We start from the raw sequence: 20923 nt of genomic DNA, 5'->3' as shown, positions 1-20923 counted from the left end.
ATGCAAGTAACATCGGAGTTACCGAAGATATTCCGAATTCATCTGCTGCTGCTGAAATCTAGAAGAAATTGTCTGAAGACTTTTCAATTAAATTAAAGAAGCGATTTATGAAAGTATTTCCGAAAGAGTTTTCGAAGGAATTGGCGAAGGAATACCAAATAGCATAAATAATGATAGTCCAAAAAATGCACGAAAAACCAAAAAAAGTAGAATGACTTGCCAAAGATATTTCCAAAAAAAATGTGAGAATGTTCCCAGAGTCATTGTCGAATGGATTACCAAAGGTTTCACCAAAAGAATTCCCAAAAGAGTTGCCTGAAAAGTGATTGGAGAATTTTTAAAAGCAAATATCAATATAATTGCTGACATTAACAAAACAATGCTTGAAATACTTTTAAAAAAATCAGCTTTATAAAGCATTCCATTTACCACAACTAGTCGAAATCGGAATTTGGTGCGAGCATCAGAACCCCGATGAGAAAAATCGAAGTTTGCTCGCACCAAATTCCAGGTTTCAACTGGATTATTACTATGTTAGTAAAGCTTCTGAACGGAACTCAGGATAATCGAGTGAGAATTTTGTAGTTTTTAGAATCATGTAAAAGTATTTTCATGTCCACGTGGTAATATTCAACTAATTAAAAAAAGTTCTCATTCTCCGTAATCAATGCTCCGATTGAGCTGATTTTTTTTACTGTAACTCGCTTACATATGATATGTAAAATAAACGTTGAGGAAGATTTTTTAAATTGTTTTTTCTTACCGTCGTGCGGGGTGTCATTGGGCCAAAGTGGGGTAACATTGGGCCACTATTCCGCACGTTTACAATATGATGGGAATGCATATTGTGTGCTAGACTACTAGAGTACATAATTCTAAGATACTTTGCATCCACAGTCGGACTCTCTGACTTATATTGAACCCATGGGATCGATGGACCAATGTTACCCTCTAGGCCCAATGTCACCCCGAACGACGGTATTAAAAAAAAATACATTTCTTCACATATTTTTGTAAATTTTGCTAAAATTTAAGGAGATCGTCCCTAAAACTCGACAATATCTTGAATTTCTTCAATCTGACGCAAAATCTGCCTTCAGATGATCGAATCGTATTATATTCAGCTTTTAATTTGTGGAAAAAGATTTAAAATTCGTTGAACAAAACGCAAGATATTTGAATTTTAGTTAATTTCATATTTTAAAAAGTTGTAAAACTCGATATTGAGCTTAAACTCAAAAACTGTTCGACTTAAAATTTTTTAAAGCAAGGTTTTTAGATCAGCGCTTAATTGTGCTTCAAAAGTTTTGGCCGTTTACGGAGTTCACGATTTTTGTTTTATTTTGTAAACTAGTGTTATACTAAGAAATTGAGGGTGGATCGGTATTTGTTTTTAAAAAAAGCAACCTGGAAGCCACTGAAACTGGCACCCCCTAGGCACCCCCTAGGAAAAAAACCTAGATACGCCTATGAGCCCTCCTCTAGGCTGAAGCTTGCAGAGACTCAGTACTGCGCTTCATTCGTTGTGTTTCGGTCCAGGAAGGAAAACGCGATTATGGGAAAATCTCCGTGAGTTTGCTTTTGTTCAGTTTTAATCCAGTAGTGCAGTTCAGATGTGGTGTGAGAAGTTTTCCTATTGGGCGAGAAAAAGAAGCATTTTCATCAGGAAAATTGATTCGCTATTGGAAAATTGAAACAAAGGGCTTGTTTTTCATTCTGCGGGGTGATGTGATGAAATTCGGAGCAATCCTTTTGGGATTTACTGTGCATGCTGTGCGACACAGCAGTAAGGAAAATCGATCCACCCGATGTGAATGGTGCCTGCGGTGGTGAGGAAAAGTTGGTTTTTCCAACCGAATGCTGCTCGAGTAGCAAGTACGGGGAAAATTAGGTTATCGTGAAAAAAGCATATTTTTGTTCTTTTTAAGGGGAAAAAATACTTGGTGAAATAGTGAAACGAATTAATGAATATAGTTGAGGCGTCACATGCCTCGAATACCACGAAAAATCGCAAGAAAATTGTTTACCAGCAATCCATGGATAGGAAAATTTTCACACCAATAATCAGTGTTGTGGAATTTAAATGTGAAATTTTATGAAGTAAAAATTTGTTTAATGTGTATTTTCAGCGAGTATCCAAAGTGTTGTTAAAAATGTGATAAAAATCGCATATCTGGCGAGAAAAGTGATATTCGATATGCTATTGCCATTAGAGTGAGAAAAAAGCGTTTCTTAGCTGAATCGAAGAAAGAAAAGTGAAAAAGTAGAAGTTCCAAGGAATTCCCTTCGGGGCTTTGACTGCCCACCACCAACAACAAGTATATACACAGTGTGAAACCATTGTTGTTTGCTGCTGATTCATCCATTCTCTCTGCCAAAGGTGGTTCGTTTTCGAAGAAACCATTACTAGGAGTGGATACTGCGAACAAAACATTACTGTTGATTGGGATTAACAAAACACGCATCAAGGGCGAACTACAACCGTACCACCAGGTAAGTGTTCAGTTTGATGAATAAGCTATCTATAAATTTTAAGGTCAATCATGATAGTAACTACCATAAAATGGGGTAAATTGCCGGGGTCCGTGGCGTAGTTGGTCACACGTTCGCCTCATATGCGGATGGTCATGGGTTTGATTCCCAGCCCCGGCACTAGCAATTTTTCGTCAGCTGCTCTTCCCCCGAAAGCGGCTGCCACTGACCCTCTTCTGAGCCCCGTGGCTCAAACGGACCCGGATACCTGGACATCGGCGAAATGCTACTCATAATGGACCCCCAATCGGACTGGAAAGGAACAACGGTCATCCATCATCATTGTGCTCATCATTCTACCATGTAGAATGTAGAGAGTAGAAAAGTGAAAGCAGCAGAAAGGCAACCAGTTCAATAAAGTAGAATAGAATATACATCTAGGCGCTGTACAAAATGTAAGTGCAGTAGTCAATTGAAATCGCTCACGTAGTGCCCTAGTGGACAATGTGTTCAGTACATTCGAATACAAATTCAAACTATGACGGCATTTTTAAGTAGAAAATGTAATGTAGATGCTACAAAAATTGGTTTGTAATTACTTTAATTATAAACATGTTTGATTGACTTCAGACGTTCACAAATCCATAATGCTCGGCTGAGTCAAAATCAAACCATCGGAATTCTATACATTCAGACATGGTATCACTTACCTAATGTAATGTACGAATGGGAATACAATGTTGATTTATTGTAGTAAAGTGTTTAATGAGAACTTACTTTTAATCTCTTGACACAGCTACAGACGTTCCCAAATAGGTAGAAATCAACAAAACAAAAGACTTCAGGGTAACGCGTATTTTCGTGTTTCTAATGGTGTTTTACAGGTGTAGTAGATACACTCCCGTTCAAAAGTTTGGGGTCACCCCCTCAAAAACATGTCATTTTTTTAGGCCCATATCTCCGCCAATTTGCGTCCGATTTCAAAACCCTAGATTTCATTCAAAAGATAATAAGTCAAAGAGACTTTGAACATGATTAAAAAGAAACTTTTTCAAAAAATTTTGTATGTAAACTTAACCCAAAGTTGCCAAATTTTCTAAAAAATGAATATAAACTTACGGCAGTGTCGCTGGAAGTTGGGTCGACCAAATTTTAAGATGAGAGCGGTAATATGACCCATTTTCTGTTAGCTTTCAACTGCTTTTTACAGAACTTAGCTAAAACATCTAGAAAAAAAGTTATTAAGTAAATTTATCCTTGATGTCATCGACCAAAAGTTTGGGGTCACCCCTCAATATGATGTATCGACCAAAAGTTTGGGGTCACTTTCGTAAAACATGGAAAAGTGATTTGGTGATATCTTCGTCATCTATAGTTCAATTTTAATTATTTTTGGCTCATTTCAAAGATAATTAACTAAATTTACGTTTGATGTCTTTAACTTATCGTATTTAACGATTTTTGTATATAAAAATGTTATGTAAAGTTAACACATTTCACCACGCTTCAAAAAATGAGGCAACTTTACGTTAAGTTTTAGTATGTAAATTTCAACAAATATGTGTGGTTCAATGTCTATGCAGTAAGTATCATTCATTTTGTTTCAAATAAGCCAAGAAGAATTAAAATTGAATGAAAGATGACAAAGATATCAACAAATCACTTTTCCATGTTTTACGATAGTGACCCCAAACTTTTGGCCGATACATCATTTTGAGGGGTGACCCCAAACTTTTGGTCGATGACATCAAGAATTAATTTACTTAATAACTTTTTTTCTAGATTTTTTAGCTAAGTTCTGTAAAAAGCAGTTGAAAGCTAATAGAAATTGGGTCATATTACCGCTCTCATCTTAAAATTTGGTCGACCCAACTTCCAGCGACACTGCCGTAAGTTTATATTCATTTTTTAGAAAATTTGGCAACTTTGGGTTAAGTTTACATACACAATTTTATGAAAAAGTTTCTTTTAAATCATGTGCAAAGTTTCTTTGATTTTTTATCTTTTGAATGAAACCTAGGGTTTTGAAATCGGACGCAAATTGGCGGAGATATGGGCCTAAAAAAATGACATGTTTTTGAGGGGGTGACCCCAAACTTTTGAACGGGAGTGTATGTTAGAATACGTATATTTCATCTGACTCACCTTTGAAGGAATATTTATTCCTGTACGACGAAGGAATGAAGCGCTGATTTTTTACTATTTTTGTATTTTTTTATAGAAGTGAGTACGAATAACAAAAGCAACGGAATTATTTGCTTTCTTTTCGAATTTTTTGAATCTGGGAACGTTAAATTACTTCTGAAGAAACTAGAGAAAATTGGAGTGTCTGGCCATTTTGTCGAGTGGTTCAGATCCTATTTGACTGGCCGATCGCTTAGTGTTAAAATCGGATCCCTTCAATCTACGCGGTGTACCTCAAGGCAGTAATCTCGGTCCTTTACTGTTTTTGCTGTTCATTAACGATGCGACGTTGATATTACCGCCAGGAGTAAGACTCTTCTATGCGGATGATGCTAAGCTGTACGTCGTCGTTACGTGCATCAACGACTGCATTGAGCTTCAAATGATTTTATCCCGGTTTGAGAAATGGTGCACGGATAACAGACTTACTCTCAGTGTAGAAAAATGCCAGGTTATCACATTCAGTCGGAAGCAGAAGCCAATAACGTTTGATTATTCGCTTGCGGGTATATCTCTTGACCGAGTACAGCAAGTTCGTGACTTAGGTGTTATCCTCGATCATGGTCTAACGTTCCGTTCTCATTACGACGAGATTATCTCTAGAGCGAACCAACAACTCGGATTTATAATGAAGATTGCCAACGAATTCGAAGATCCTCACTGCTTGAAATCACTCTACTGCTCATTGGTGCGCTCAATACTGGAGTTTTCCGTCGTTGTTTGGTGTCCCTTCCAGAACACCTGGACAGCGCGCATTGAAAATGTTCAAAAGAAGTTCGTGCGTTTTGCCCTGCGGAATCTACCTTGGCGCGAGGATCAACGTTTGACTCCCTATGTCGACCGCTGCCAGCTTCTTGGGATTGACACTTTAGAAACGAGACGCCATACCGCACAGGCTATGTATATTGCAAAGATCCTGAAGGGTAGCATCGACTCATCGGCACTCCTATCACAGTTTAATTTGTACGCTCCGGCAAGATCGCTTCGAAGACGGGACATTTTGCGGCTGGATCGGCGAAACAGTCGATACGGACAACACGATTCTGTACGGTTCATGTCGTCTACTTTCAACGAAGTTGCTTATCTGTTTGAATTCAATGTTTCCTTGACCACCATGCAGCAACGCTTCACAATGCACTTTCGAAACCTAAACCAAGTGAACCATCAGCTTTAAGTTACATGTTTAGTTTTAATTTTGACGATTGTTGTTTTTCCTCTTTTGTTTTGTAATTTGGTTTCATCTATTTGTGTGTTTTTTTTTACTTCATTAAGACATAGTCAGATGAAGACTGGTATTAAATAAATAAATAAGGGCAGGTAGAACTGTTTTCAAGGTTAGTGATAACACAAGATTTATAATGAGAAAGCATAGAATTCAGGAACTTAAGTTAACTTACTTGCTATATTATACTACAAACAAGCTGTTACAAAGCACATCGAGCAGCCAAATTATCCTGATCTATAACAGGATTGAAAGAACAAACGAAACGAGCCGAGACGAAAAATAAATCTCGTGTTTGGTATCATACATGCGTACGGTCTGGGACCATTTTGGTAAGAGGGCCTATTTTGGACACTTTTGTTTATTAAAATTAGTTAATTATCAACAGGCCACATATGAACCCTAATGATGATACTTAATCCTAAATGTCCTAGTTCTGAATTACATGGTTAAATCTATATAAAACATCAGAAACAAACAAAAACACCAAGCTATGAAGTTAGGCTGGTCTAGAGAAAACAAACTGTACATTCGGCGAATAATGGGGCGGGTTGGTTCCAAAAAAAAATTAGACCGAAGTATCGGTAACCGTAGCATATAGTTGCTCGTAGCTGAACGTTGAGGTTTATCCGTTCCAAAATGGCCGGGCAATCTATATTCCCCTGCAGGATGTTCGAAATCAGTAGCGCCCTAGCAGTATCTCTGCGAGCCGTTAGTGGCTTCAAGTTGATAAGCTGGCATTGAATTTTGGTAACGATGACAAACGTGCAGTATGTAGCCATGTACAGACATTCATGTCAATTGGTGTGAAATTGACTAAGTTATAGCTAGAAGTGTCCAAATGGTTTTGTACCCTCGACAATGATCGATTTATCTTAACCGATGTTTTCTTTGGATAATGCCGGGAAACACGATAAGTTTGCGGATGATATCTCTTTATAATTCGATGGATGATGACTAGGACTCGCCTGATGAATGACAAAAACAATCGAACATAATTTGCCCTCCTAGTTATTCTAGACCAACATGTTAAAATGCAAAACAACCATATTACACAGCTTGTTTCTGATGGTGTATGAGAGTTTGGACAGAGCACAAAACTTGGCGCATTCAGATCAAGAAGTACTTTTTATTTGCGAAGGTTTTTTTTTATTATCTTTATTAAAGAGACTTCCAGCCCGTGGGTGGTTCATCTCATTTGCGAAGGTGTCCAGATGGAAGAGTGAGAATATTCTCTAAAGCGTAATACACTACTTACAACTAAAATTTACGCTCTCTTTATTTGCGCAAAACTGAATTTACGACAAAAATTCACGTGGCCCGTAATCACAAATTGAGAACCACTGATGTGTGCAGCACATGTATATTGGATATATGCCTCCATGGCATGTCCAATCCGAAAAACATGTGCATGTATTCCTAGCCCATTCGGTTTTGAGAAATTCTTGCGGACCGTGACCCCAGCTAGGGAATCACTGAGTTTCGTAACACAATTTTATTATAACACAGCGTAACAAAATTTATCTTCTGGTCTGTCTCAAGAGCAAACTTATGTGTCTCTGACAGATTTTGGGCCGCTAAATCCGAATCCGGGCTCAGATTTGCTCCCAAGTTTTGCACAGTTGTTTAGGACGCTGAAAGGAATCGAAAAAGCTTTGTTCCAAAAAATCGACTTTGTTCACCCATTCTAATATCTATATTGGAGGTACTGATCCTTGAGGGCCCATATGGCCGAGGCGGTAAACGCACGGGTATTCAGCATGACCATGCTGAGGGTGACGGGTTCGATTCCCGGTCGGTCCAGGATCTTTTCGTAAAGGAAATTTCCTTGACTTCCTTGGGCATAGAGTATCTTCGTGCCTGCCACACGATATACACATGCAAAATAATCATTGGCAGAGGAAGCTCTCAGTTAATAACTGTGGAAATGCTCATAGAACACTAAGCTGAGAAGCAGGCTTTGTCCCAGTGAGGACGTTACGCCAAGAAGAGGAGGAGATCCTTGAGATAAATGCACTTCTTTCTAGTACTTTCTGCTCTTGAATAATTCTTGGGGCCCGTGACCTCAGATTGGAAACCACTGATCACATTACACTAAGGGCCAGGATCGCAAGCTAGCGGGACAAAATTAAGTACTCCCAAACGAAGCATTTCCGGCACATGGTGTCTTCGACAAAGTTTTTTTGTAATGAACAAGGGCATTAATTAGGGGTAGGCGGGGCATTATGGACACCTGGGGCAGAATGGACACCCTCAATATTTTGAAATATGCGAACTTTTTTTGAACTTTTAATGAATGGAGAATATAGTCCATTTGTCTAAAACGTAGTTTCAGGATATAAACATTCGAAATTAAAATTATACTTGATTTTACACGAACAAGTTGCGTCCTCCGTTTTTTGTGCATGGAAATTATAATTTTCACACCATCTAAAATAAGATTTAGTGATTAGTTTATTGCAGGTTGATTAAAACTTGATATTTCTAGAACACATGCAAGTAGTTTTGCTGTATCTAAGGACTGTTCAATTTATAAAACGGACAACTTTACAAGGCTATAAAAAGAAGACGCGTAGTTCAAATTTAACCACCCTTGGTTCGTTGTCCAGTACATCATCTGTCATTATAGTGACCATTTTTGAATCGAATAAAAATAGTTTTATTTTATAGAAAATCGGCCAGGTGTTGAAAAAGGTGAATTTTTCGATTGCTGAAATTTGAAAATATATATAAAATTACTGTTCACACATGGTATATCGTTTTTAATACCAGAAAAGTATGTGCCATGCTGCAGCAGCATGAGTAATAAACATTCTGGCAAAATTTAAACTCAATTGGAAATTTAAGTGTTGAGATATTAAAGTCTCAAGTTAGATTCGATTTTTTGAATAAAATTCATTTGTGAAGTAAAAAGTTCATGAAAATATTAAATAATCATTTTTTTTATGCATCCAGTCGAAAGTGGGAATAATGTGGATTTAAATGCAGAAAACTGCTTCTTAATGGCATTGCTGATTTGGTTACTGTGCGCCATTACAGATACAGTAATCAAAACAGTTTCGTTCTTTGATGGTTCTTCCAAATAACAATGCTACCTAATGCAAATTTTGCATAACAATGATGTTGGAAATAAAAACTTTGCATCCGATTATTATTAAATAAGGTGCACAATAACATAAGACCAACTTTGTTGGAAATATATAATAACAAGATTCGTTAGAGTCGAAAATCTGCATCAATGGAGTAAAAAGTATGATTTTTTTTAATATGACCATCTTTATGGATTAAATTTTTGATGAAAAATGCAAATAATAGTTATTTTTTCTTCTGTATCATTCAGAGAGCAATATTCTACTACCCTGGACAAATTTTTGGCCAAATCCGTGATGTTATTGCAGCACAGGACTTAAATGAACATTTTTTAATAATTTCTATGAAAACAAAGCAACTCACTATATCAAGCTGGAGCCTGCTTGGTGCATAATTACTGATCAACTATTGAGCTTTACCTTTAGTAGAATAGTGTAAGCTTCCAATTTATTAAAAAAATCATGAAAATGTGCATGTTAAGTATGTGGAAAGTTATGCCGAATTTTGAGAAATGGGTTTTTATTGATGTTTTACGAAAACCGCTTCAGTTACACAATAAAGAACATTTTGCTTAATGTTATATTTTTCCTACATTTGAGAATAGCTATAGAAAGTTACGCAAAAAATTGATAATGATTTTATTGAAAAATAAAAAAGATATCGCACAAGCAAGTTGTCCGTTTTATAAATTGAACAGTCCTTACATGCTTAACATGTTTATATTTTCTTCTTTATTATATCAAAAATCAAGTTTGGAAATATCTTCTGTTGCCGGGGCAAAATGGACACTCACCTTTTTGAAAGAAGCGGCAAGGGAAAAATATAACCAAACTCGCAAACCAACCAAATTCTTCGATTTCAGTATATTTTCGGTTAAATGTTCACTATAGTAGACATAGGGTGAAACAAATTGGTCAAAAAACGACAGAAGTGAAAAGTAGTTCTAGGCACAGCTGTACATGCCGACAAAAACGAAGCTTTATCCAAAACAGTCTGAATTTAAATTAACTGAACAAAAATGAACTACTTCGGCGTATTATTCATCCATAATAGTTGTTTTGTAATGAAATGACTTTATAGGTGTAGATAATGTACGAAATTCGTAAAAGTCTCATGGTGTCCATATTGCCCCATGGGGGTGTCCATTCTGCCCCGTATGCTTGAAGACGGTCATGAAAAACTAACATTTTTCAAAACATTTTTTGAAGTGAATAAATCATTTTTCTTCGTGAGCATTCTTATGCAATAGATGCTAAATAGACTTTAAAAGGATACATGTATCAAAAAACTAAACTTTTTTGACATCTTGCCAGGTAAAGTTGGCAAAAAACTTAGGGTGTCCATATTGCCCCGCCTACCCCTACCACTCATTTTATAGTTCGATCTTATCAGCATAGGTGGCGCCACCAACTAACTTTTTAATTTTACATCCTACAGACTTCGCGTCTTTAGCAGAGTTGTTTGACAAAATAAGCCACCCTAATTGCTTATCCACTGAGTGGTAGCCGAAATACGCGTATCTGTCAAAGGATAAGCAATTAGGGCGGAATTAAAAGGTACGAAATTAATTACACTCATTCGAAGAGGGTATTCTGCTTAGAGGGTTCGAAAAAGTCGGTACAAGAAAATAAACCACTTTTTTTATATTGCTGTGTGCGTTCAAGATGCAAACGGTGCTCAAATGCGCTTCAAACGCGGTAACACTGTGTTACCAAAGGGAACTTAGCAACCATAGTCAATATCACCGCCAACCTAGGATTCAAAAGCTCTCGCTGACATTGGGTTATTGTTAGAAAATCTTACCGAATTTGGTGCTCCCGCATTTGTTATTTGCATTCTGAACGCACACAGCAATACTTTTCTTGAGTATTTTTCCACAGCCTACTTTTTGGCGTTATTTTAACAATAAATTTAAATAGTCAAAAACGATGTGAACTTAAAATATTTTCTGATGCGGATATGTGAAATAATATCTTTCAAACAAAAGTTGGGGGAATATGTACATTAAAAATTGAAGAAACAAATAAAAATAAATCGAAAAAATGTTGTGACTTTTAAATTATTAAATCTCACAAAGCGCTAAAAACCGCATAGTACAACGATCACTGAATTCTTGAACTCGCCACGATTGATAACCGTGGTTGAATCTGAATATCGCAGTACACAGGGTCAAATAATTACACAAAAAAAACCAATTCTCAAACATAAAAAAGGTACGGACACGATCAAGCTTCCAGTGAACTTTCTTTCGCTCTTTGAAGGAAGCAAGCCACTAAACAACGGACAAGCATGCAACGCCCAGTGACACAGCCGAAAACTTTTCCTGACAGCTACGGTGAGAGTCAAACCCGCGCTCCTCAGCACGATGCGACTGAAAGCTTGGTAACCCTAGCCGCACGTCTTGTTTAATTCGATCGAATTTTCATTAGTGTTAAACTGATGTTGTTTCTTCAGTTCTTTCCTTGTCAAATATATCATTCTGTGTACTTATAACCTTATGCCACGAGTGCACAGGATCAAATATTTGACAAAGAAGGGGCTAAAACATCAATGAAAATTCGATGAGCATTGCTTTATTTTTGATCAAATATTAAGATCCTGTGTACAAGCATCGTTACTAGCATACGATGGGCAGTACATGTTGTGAGAGAACCGAACAACAATCCAACAAAGCTGATGTTTGCAAGAGATCCAGATGGTACAAGAAGACCTGAAGCGCAGCATGCAATATTGGCGGAACAGATGAAGAAATGTGGCAAATGTGGTTCGCGGCCGAGAATGGAGGACGTGAAAATTAGTCTTTTCAGTGTTGACCAAATTCAAATACTGCTATTTGATCAACAAAACTCAAATACTACTATTTAATTAATGTCCGACGTTTCGGCACATTTGGTACCTTCCTCAGGTCTTCGGCCAGTCAGTGTGTTCTGTTGAACAAAGTTGTTCTCCAGCGGATTGAATTTTCCCTCACAGCAGTGAACGGTTGGGATTCGGTAGCTATGGAAAAACCTTTTACCTTTTAAAACCTTTTTTGAAAAAAAAATGTACTTTTATGGAATTTGACACTGGATGGGGGACTACAGCTATGAACCGAGTATTATGGCGAGGAATTGTTGCAGAACAGACGCTGTTTCAGTCACTCCTACTCGGTGAACAGATGCTCGGGATATACCTCCTCAATCTAGCTGAAGTCAGAAATAAGTAATTCTCGCTGAAACCAGGTCGCCATTTACATAAAGTCTGGGATTTTAATTTTTTTTCTTGCTTATTTGCTAGGAAATGATAAAAAAGGATGAAAACCACTTTGGTTGTGTTAAATTGATGAACCCCTCGCTTGCCAAGGGGCTGACAAAGTAACAAAAATTATGATTTTTCATCAAATATATTAGGTGAAATTGCGTCATATCTCGAAAATTCATATTGTAACATGTACACAATTTAACATTTCTTTGAAGAGAAAGTATAAAACTTCCATTTGAAGTTGAAAGTTTTTTGGCAGTCATCTTTAATTTGACCGCCATTTTGAATAGTATCATTAAATCGCGATTTTTGCTGTGTTCGCAACCACAAATCTTTATTCTGAAGTCGTCATTTAGGAAGCTGAGCAAAACATTCAAATATTTACGTTTGCATTGACCACAACAATGATATATCAATGAAAACGTGAGCGAACCTATAAAATTTCATTGCATTCGGTTCATTGAATCCGGAGATATAACAGCTCAAAGTTGGCTATCGGATAATTATGACTTTTTCAAGAATCTTTCTTACTTCATGTAGAAGAGCTCGATCTTACCCAAATTTAGCTTGCTTGAGCTTGATTGACCGTCCGTAGATGCTACTCGATGTTAGTATCGCCAGACCAGCTACACTTACACAAGGAACCAATAAGATTATTTGCCGGGGACTAGCAGGCATCTTCAGTGTGTGAGCGTTGGTGATCTTCCATTTTTAGGCGACACTGGCGCCTGCCACGTCAGGTTGCAGGTCAATGTGGGGAAGGGGAAGGAAGTGATGATTGCAATCGTTTGTATCCAGGGTTCACATATTGGTGCTTGGATGTCAGGTAAGGTGATAGATTAGTGCAATTATTACTATGAAGCTAAAGCAGCACAGTTTGCTTGATTGCATAACTTGTAGGCGCTATCTGATAGATTGACACTATGCTGTGAAAGTTGGAAGGAAGGAAGCTTTTCAACCGTTTCTGGTTCTAGCGATGGCTATGAACATATGAATATACATGATTTGTATATATAGAGAGGAGAGTATAGAGAAAGTGGATAGAAACATACAAAGTAGCATGAAAGGGACGGGCCAGGGATTGAACCCAGGACCTTCTGCATATGAATCAGAAGCGGTAGCCATTAGACCACCTGTCTAGTAGAAGAGCCCGATCTTACCCAAATTTAGAGTAGCCTTTGTCACTAACTGACCCGTGGAAGTATGAGTTAGGAACGTGTGAGGAGCAGAGCTTTGTTGATAGTTTCTTCCAGATTGTCGAATCACCACTACTGTGCAGAGAGCTGAAACTAGGAGCAAATATGTATCCAACAACTTCCATTCAAATATTTTTCTTAGAAAGGCTATTTTGGAACTCCAAACGGCTGAGTTCATGACGTTCCACCATGAAATCCAGTCAAGCGTCAAAATATACATAGCCCCAACCCAATCCAGACGAAGGTCGCCGGGCTTAATGAGTCATTCATAAAACTAAACTTATTCAAATATTTATGATAACGGGGTAGAAGGAAGTTCACCCGTCCCAAACAGATTGGAAAAGCGGAAAATTCCCCTTTCCCTCGCAGTTTTGTTTTGCTTCTTTCGAGTGGTTAAATGCGACGTGACGTCCCGTCCGTCCGTTAGTGACAAAATTAGGTCAATAAACCTGTGGGTAGTGTAGTTACTTATTTATATAGGTTAAAAGCGAAGCGAACATGCTCGATCGATGGCCGGGGGTTGGGCGTAAATGAGCTCAATTATGCCTCCCTCCTGCCGTCGGCTGTGTCAAATCGATTATTCCCACCGCGCCGTAAAGGTTGGTAAACAAACTGGAAATGTTTGGAAGAAAACTACTGATAATGATGAAACCATTGTGATAATTGGTAATGCGTAATCTGTTAATGTGTTTTGAGAATAGATCTAAAACATCATGCTTAATCATCCTAACTTTTGCTGAAATTAAACGTGTACATTTATTTTACAGTGTGGACACTCTATTGCTACTGCATAGTGATTGCAATAAATTCTAAGAAAAATGAAAAATCTATTTTCAACTTTTTTTGGCTCAACCGACTGAAGAGTGTTTCGCTCATCCCACAATATAATATGCATTTATCAATGGAGAATAGTTACGTACTGGCCATGTACGGAATGCAATTCGTCACTGTCAATCGTGATCCGCATATAAGATTGGATCGTTCGTTCGCCATATGCAGTCTGTACAATTACAAGACAGTACTGCACAATTGCACCGTAATCATAGATTCATGAAACTGTGAGTTACAACAGCTCATCCATTTGTAACATGTCAATCTACCTACACATGGATTAGGTTTCAGATTGGACACATCACGTTCCTATTTTCAGAGTGGAATGTGCAAGGAAATGTGTTCGACTGAAAAGCACAATCGCACTCGCTTTCATTTTATTGGTTGTCAAGATAAATGATACCTAAAAACCATTTGTCAACTCCTACAGAAGGAGAAGTTCCTTAATTTTGGTTATTTGTTTGTTTAAAAAGACATTTTGGTTATTTGGTGTTGCCTTCATATCGCTTGTTCTGGTATGAACATTGCAATCATCCTCTGCAAAAAGCTGAACACTGTTAACAAGATAAATGCATATTTCCCTCGAGATAAATTGAATTCCCTTCATTATCTAAGGGTCAAAGAAGTAACTGGTAGCAAAAGCCTGTGATGCTGAGCAGCAGTAACAAGAAACAAAGGATAAGAGCAATAATAACCTAAAAGCAAGACGCAGTGTTGTCTTTGCACCTTCCTGGACGGCGGAACAATTTATCTCCAGTTTACATAGGGTAAAAAGTGGGTGTCCCTTTACTGTTGATGATGTCCTTCCAGCTACTCCTTTTCCATTCACGTGGAACACCAAGGTCAGCTGATTCAATTTGTGACGAAGTTCAAGTTCACTGGTAAAGGGTGTCCCGTGAAACTTTTGTTTTCCCTTTGTGGGCGTCGTGAAAAATCTCAAGCGCAACCGTGAACCTTTTACCAATTTCTTCGAAAGCCATAGAGAAGAATAAATTAACTGCAGTTCTAATTTATTGCACCATTCGCCTTCATTTGAGCGCCAGCAGCGCGTTAGACAAAGTTTCCCCATACATGCCGACAGCTATGGGACCACCTGCCGCAGCCACCTTATCCTGAGAATGAAGAAATATTAAAACAATAAATGACCCCTTCCTTGATGTACGAGCCACAAAAGCGCCATCTACTGTGTACATTAATTTTGCCATCAGTGCATTGTTGTACACACACACACACAATGTCTGAAAAGTTGGCATGTACAGTGGTTCATCCATGTAGGAAGCTTATTGATACCACGTAAGCCCATTAGCTAGTGAATCTCGAGTTAGACTGGTGAATAAGGCTTTGTCCAACCCAAGTAACAACTACACGGTTTGCTTCATATAAGAGATAAAAGAACTGAAAATAATAACTGAAAAATATCAAAACAATATCAAAATTTGATATTTTAAGCTCGCGCCTATTGATTAGATCTCACTAAATATAATATGATGAAGATGTTTGAGGAATACATTTTTGATACTCTTTCTAGATCTATAATCTCTTACGTTAATCAAACCAAAATCACTTTTTGATATCCATATCAAAATATGATATTGTTGAGCCCTTAACCTTTATCCGGGTTACTGATCGGTTTTGTTTAAATTTTAATAGAGAATTACTACAGCAATAATCCAAACTTGCATTATTATGCTGATTATAAAAATAATTATTGGAGCATGGTTTCAACATTAATTCTCATCATGAGCTCTTTAACTGTTAGTAGAAAAGAAACAAAAAATAAGTTGATAACGTTTGGGAGGAGGAAGTATTACCGGAGGAGTGGATGGAAGGTATCGTGTGTCCCATCTACAAAAAAGGCGATAAGTTGGATTGCGGTAACTATCGCGCGATCACACTACTGAGCGCTGCCTACAAGGTACTCTCTCAAATTTTCTCAAATTGCCGCCGTCTATCACCGAGTGCAAGGGAGTTCGTGGGGCAATATCAGACTGGATTCATGGGTGAACGCGCTAGAACGGACCAGATGTTCGCCTTCCGCCAGGTGTTGCAGAAATGCCGCGAATACAATGTGCCCACACATCACTTGTTCATCGATTTAAAATCGGCGTATGATACAATCGATCGAAAACAGAAATGGCAGATTATGCACAAATACGTATTCCCGGATAAACTGATACGATTAATCAAGGCGACGATAGATCGAGTGACGTGCGTAGTTCGAGTATCAGGGACACTCTCGAGTCCCTTCGAATCTCGCAGAGGGTTACGAAGTCCGTTCAGCTGCTTGGTTTCGCTGATGATATTGATATTATAGCTCGTAAATTTGAGACGATGGCGAAAACGTACATCCGACTAAAGAGTGAAGCCAGGTGAATCGGATTAGTCATTAATGTGTCGAAGACAAAGTACATGATGGCAAAGGACTCCAAGGAGGAATCATCGCGCCCGCTATCCCAAATTTATATCGACGGCGATGAAAACGAGGCGGTTGAAGAGTTTGTGTACTTGGGCTCACTGGTGACCGCCGACAACGACACCAGCAGAGAAATTCAGAGGCGCATTGTGGCTGGACATCGTGCTTACTTTGGACTCCGCAGAACTCTACGATCGAATAAGGTTAGCCGCAACAAGAAGTTAACTATCTACAAAACGCTGGTTAGACCGATAGTTCTCTATGGGCACGAAACATGGACCCTACGTGCAGAGTAGGGTACCGTATTGCCCCGATAACACGGCACAGAAGGTTGTTGAATATCCGGGGTAAACTTTTAATTCGACAAACTGGTCACCCTACACCACCATGCTCATTAAAATTTGGCAACTCTGTTTTTATTTTTGTTTTGGTTTCCGGATTTGTTATGAAGCATAATTTCAACAGATATTGCGGTGGTGCTCGTTCTTTCTTTGGTTATTGCCTTTCTTAGTTAATGCCGGTTGGTCTCCAGGCGGTTTGGGTGTCGAATAGCACCAACTCAGACCATCCGGAATTAGCGGCTGCAAGAGGAGCTGCTGCGGGTGCGGGTATAAGCGCAATATCAAACTGTTTTGCATTTACAGTGTACATCGCTGTGACATTTGAACACTTTTCAGTTCGACATATGTCGAATAACCGGGGTACGAATTAAAAAGTGTCGTTTTAAAACGTGTCGAACCAGCGGTGTAAGACGGTATTGAAGTTTTGAAGAATAAATTGAATTTTGAGAATCTTTGAAATTATGTTAAAACTTTGTTTTTCGAAAATTCAAACCGCTTTAAAGTGAGATTTGGGCGCCTTTTTACAATTGCAGGGTCCATGTGCACTATTTTACCTGCATCTTTGAAAGAAAACTTAGACAATGACCAAGATTATAATCCATAATATCCGAAAATGTGCCGAAATTGTCAATGTAGCTATCGCTACGTCACTCTGCCGAATTACGGCAGTTTTGGGGTTGTGAAGCTAAGCTACATTCACATTTTTACAAAGATCGATCAAGACATTCTCGAGAAATGGTGCTTTTACGAAATGATACTTTTATAATTTCTTCTATTGATCGTAGAAAATCCTATAGTAGGTGAATTTTCTACGATCAATTGATCGATCAGTGATAGACATTCGTTTAACCGAGGCCCAAAAATTTTCAAAAAAGTGTCAGCGAACTCATACAAAAGATTTTACGATAAAACTTTTTTATCGTAGTGACAGTATATCTAGTACTCTTTTATGAAAAGGTCACACTTACATATACATATACACACTGATACAAAAACGAGGGTAAAATCCTTCAAATGTCATTTGCCTAGGCATTCGTTTAGCCAAAGCAAATGAAAAAATGGTTTTCAATAGATTTTTTGTAATGTCGTGAGTTTATTTTGAGGATATACCCCAAGGCATTTAGCTAATGACGTGTTAGCAAGATAATTGGGTTGTTTAGTGAATAAAATATTGCTATTTTCTATAGCCTAATCAAAAGAGCTCATTTTTCTGAATATGACGTGAATTTATTGGATTCCAATTCCTTTGTTTTGATGGTTAATGTAACAAAACAGTTTTAATTTTCGTGGATTGAATGACAGTTCAATCGATAAAATGACAGTTCGACACGAACAAAAAAATTGCCCCATACAACTTTTAAATGAATTTTAAAAATAGTTCCCGGATTCCAAAAATTATGAAATTTTGGATTTCGACTAATTTTTGGGCGGAGAATCGGATTATGAAATAATCTGGATACCCCTAAAGAACCCAATTGAGCTCAAAAGTTCTTTTATTTGTGAAATTCGAAGAAATATTACAAAAAAAATGTCCCGATAAGAAGAAACGATGATAAATAATTTTATTTAAGGAAAATGCTTTCTATAAACACTCTACTGTATGCTAGATGGCACACAATTATTGTTGAAAATATTTAAAATATTCCATAAAATGTCGTGAGAAAACTAAGTATATAGGTTTTCGGTTGGTTTTGATGTTTAACTTAGATTAATAAAAGCTATAATAAATATTTTTTTTTTCATTTTTATTTATGCGTCTTTTAACTTAAATGCTAATTCTACACTCTATAATAAATAGTTCTGAGTAGAAATAAAGACGTATCCAAATGCCTCTGAAGTATAATTGTATAATACTAGCATTACCAAGTGAATTGGAAGACTGTCAAGCGAAGAACTCCAAGAAGAGTCGGAATATTTATTTTAAAGCAGATGTTCATGGTCAAAACATTAGCTTATTTCATTCAATCTGAAGAAATTTATTATAAATGAGTCTTAGACTCGAACCACATTCATTTTTGACATGATTTACTTGAAAAGAACGTTTACATATTGAAACAAGTAGTTCATGCTAGAAATTTTAATACTTTGGGTGCCGTTTCTCAAAGTGTAAGGCGACCAATGTATGTATGAAGATATTGGGTGCTATTAGAAGACGTAATAGTAGTAAACGCTGTGATTTATCCGTAGATTTTCAACCTGCATTCGTTGTGATACTTTTATTAGAATCTTTTGAAACACTTCCGATAACTAAACTCAAATTAAACTATTCAATACATTTCTAGTCGAAATCCACGTTATTCAGTTTTTATAGGTCCTGTAGAGATATCAGTCTTGTATTTTTAAAAAATCATAAATTAAATTTTATATCTTATTTTTGCCTTGCTCGTACACCAAAGTGTACTGAAAGGCTATATGTTCACTCAAAAAACGAATTTTCGATAGAAGGCTCGGAGGGTCAAGTCACATATACCAAACAACTCAGTTCGACGAATTGAGATGATGTCTGTATGTGTGTATGAATGTATGTCTGTGCGCAAAATAAGTTCACTCACTTTTAAGGCACTTCTCATTGGCCGATTTTTTCGGATTATAGGTCGAATCGAACCAGAATTTTATCGCATTGTTTGATATTAAAAATGGTCCGGATCGGTCGAGGCGTTTCGGAATTATGGCCATTTCAGTGATCCGGACCAGCACCGGTAGAACTGGCCGTATATAAAACTGAACCAACCATGGGACACATCAAACTGCGGCGATTTTTGAAGCTTTTAGCATGGTTGACGAATTTTGTGTGGAAATCAACACTGGAGACCAGAAATTCCACGATGTCAACCTAATATCCAAGACGGCGGCTCCAAATTTAAGATGGCGGCTGTTTCATGGTGTTTTAGACCCTAAATTCCCTGGACGAACCCTTGGATGAATACCTGGAGTAATCACAGAGGAATTTGAGAGGAATTTTTAGAGGAATTTCAGAGGAATCCCTGGAGCAATCGGAGCATGACTTTCTGGAGAAGTTCGTGGAGGAATTTCTAAATGAACCCATGGAGGATTTCTTGAAGATTTCCTGCATGTATGCATCCCTGGGCGATCCCTGGATAGATCCCTGGAGGATTTTTGGTGGTTCGCAGGAGCAGTCCCTGAACCGGTTCTAAGTTCCATATCCCAGAATGGTCCCGATTAAAGACAAACGTCTTTAATCACGCTTCAACAGTGCATCAACATTCCAGGCGCACAAATCTCAAGAAGCAAGCTTCAAACAACAATGCATTTAATTATTCTGATCTTGCTCACTTGTAATTAGCTTAAAATAAAAAGCACAGGGGCGCTGATTTTGTTTACGAAGAGATTTGTGCCCTCTAAATCGTGAGAAGGTGCCAAAGTCGGCCATTGTGGCGGCCATTTTGAGATTCTAACAAGTCTGTCCTTAAGTCACGGGATTCTTGGAAGTCATGTCTTTCTTTCATCTTTCAGGTTAAAAGAAAGACAATCGGATCAAAAATGGTTTTGTCAAAGTTATTGGCCATTTTTGGCTCCTTTATAAAAAAAGGGTTTCTTTCTATTGTTGTGGTCTTCCTAGATGTCGTTGAAAACTAATTCTAGCTCGAAAATGTTCGTTTTCAAGCTTGAGCTTGAGTTTGATTGACCGTCCATGGATGCTACTCCAGTATCGCCAGACCAGCTACACTTACACAAGGTACCAATGAAATATCTGCCGGGGACTAAGCATCTTCTATTTTTAGGCGGAAATGGCGCCTGCCACGTCAGCTTGCAGGTCAATGTGGGGAAGGGGAAGGAAGTGATGATTGGAATCGTTTGTTTCCACAGCAGACCGAATATACTTCTGCGTCTGCACAAATTCATACGGATGTCGAAGCGTTGGTGGGATATGGTTGGCAATGGGTTCACACATTGCATTGGTGCGTGGATTACA

The 20923-nt window shown here is 37.8% G+C and overlaps 1 protein-coding gene across 8 annotated transcripts in view; it reads left to right on the top strand.

Moving 5' to 3' along the window:
• Positions 1-1472: 1472 nt before the first annotated feature.
• The window catches only part of LOC109416262 (uncharacterized), a 111075-nt gene continuing 91624 nt past the window's right edge, over positions 1473-20923 (top strand). For 2 of the 8 annotated variants that reach the window (XR_009997417.1, XM_062849849.1), the window contains exons 1-2: positions 1577-1891; positions 2130-2493. The gene's annotated coding sequence lies outside the window, so the exon portion shown is untranslated. The other 6 variants (XM_029871516.2, XM_062849844.1, XM_062849846.1 and 3 more) reach the window with 6 other exon arrangements.

The sequence above is a fragment of the Aedes albopictus genome, chromosome 2, assembly GCF_035046485.1.
Source record: "Aedes albopictus strain Foshan chromosome 2, AalbF5, whole genome shotgun sequence".
NCBI classification, from domain to species: Eukaryota; Metazoa; Arthropoda; class Insecta; order Diptera; family Culicidae; genus Aedes; species Aedes albopictus.
Note: the sequence above shows the minus strand (reverse complement) of the source record. Positions and strands in the feature narration are given on the sequence as shown.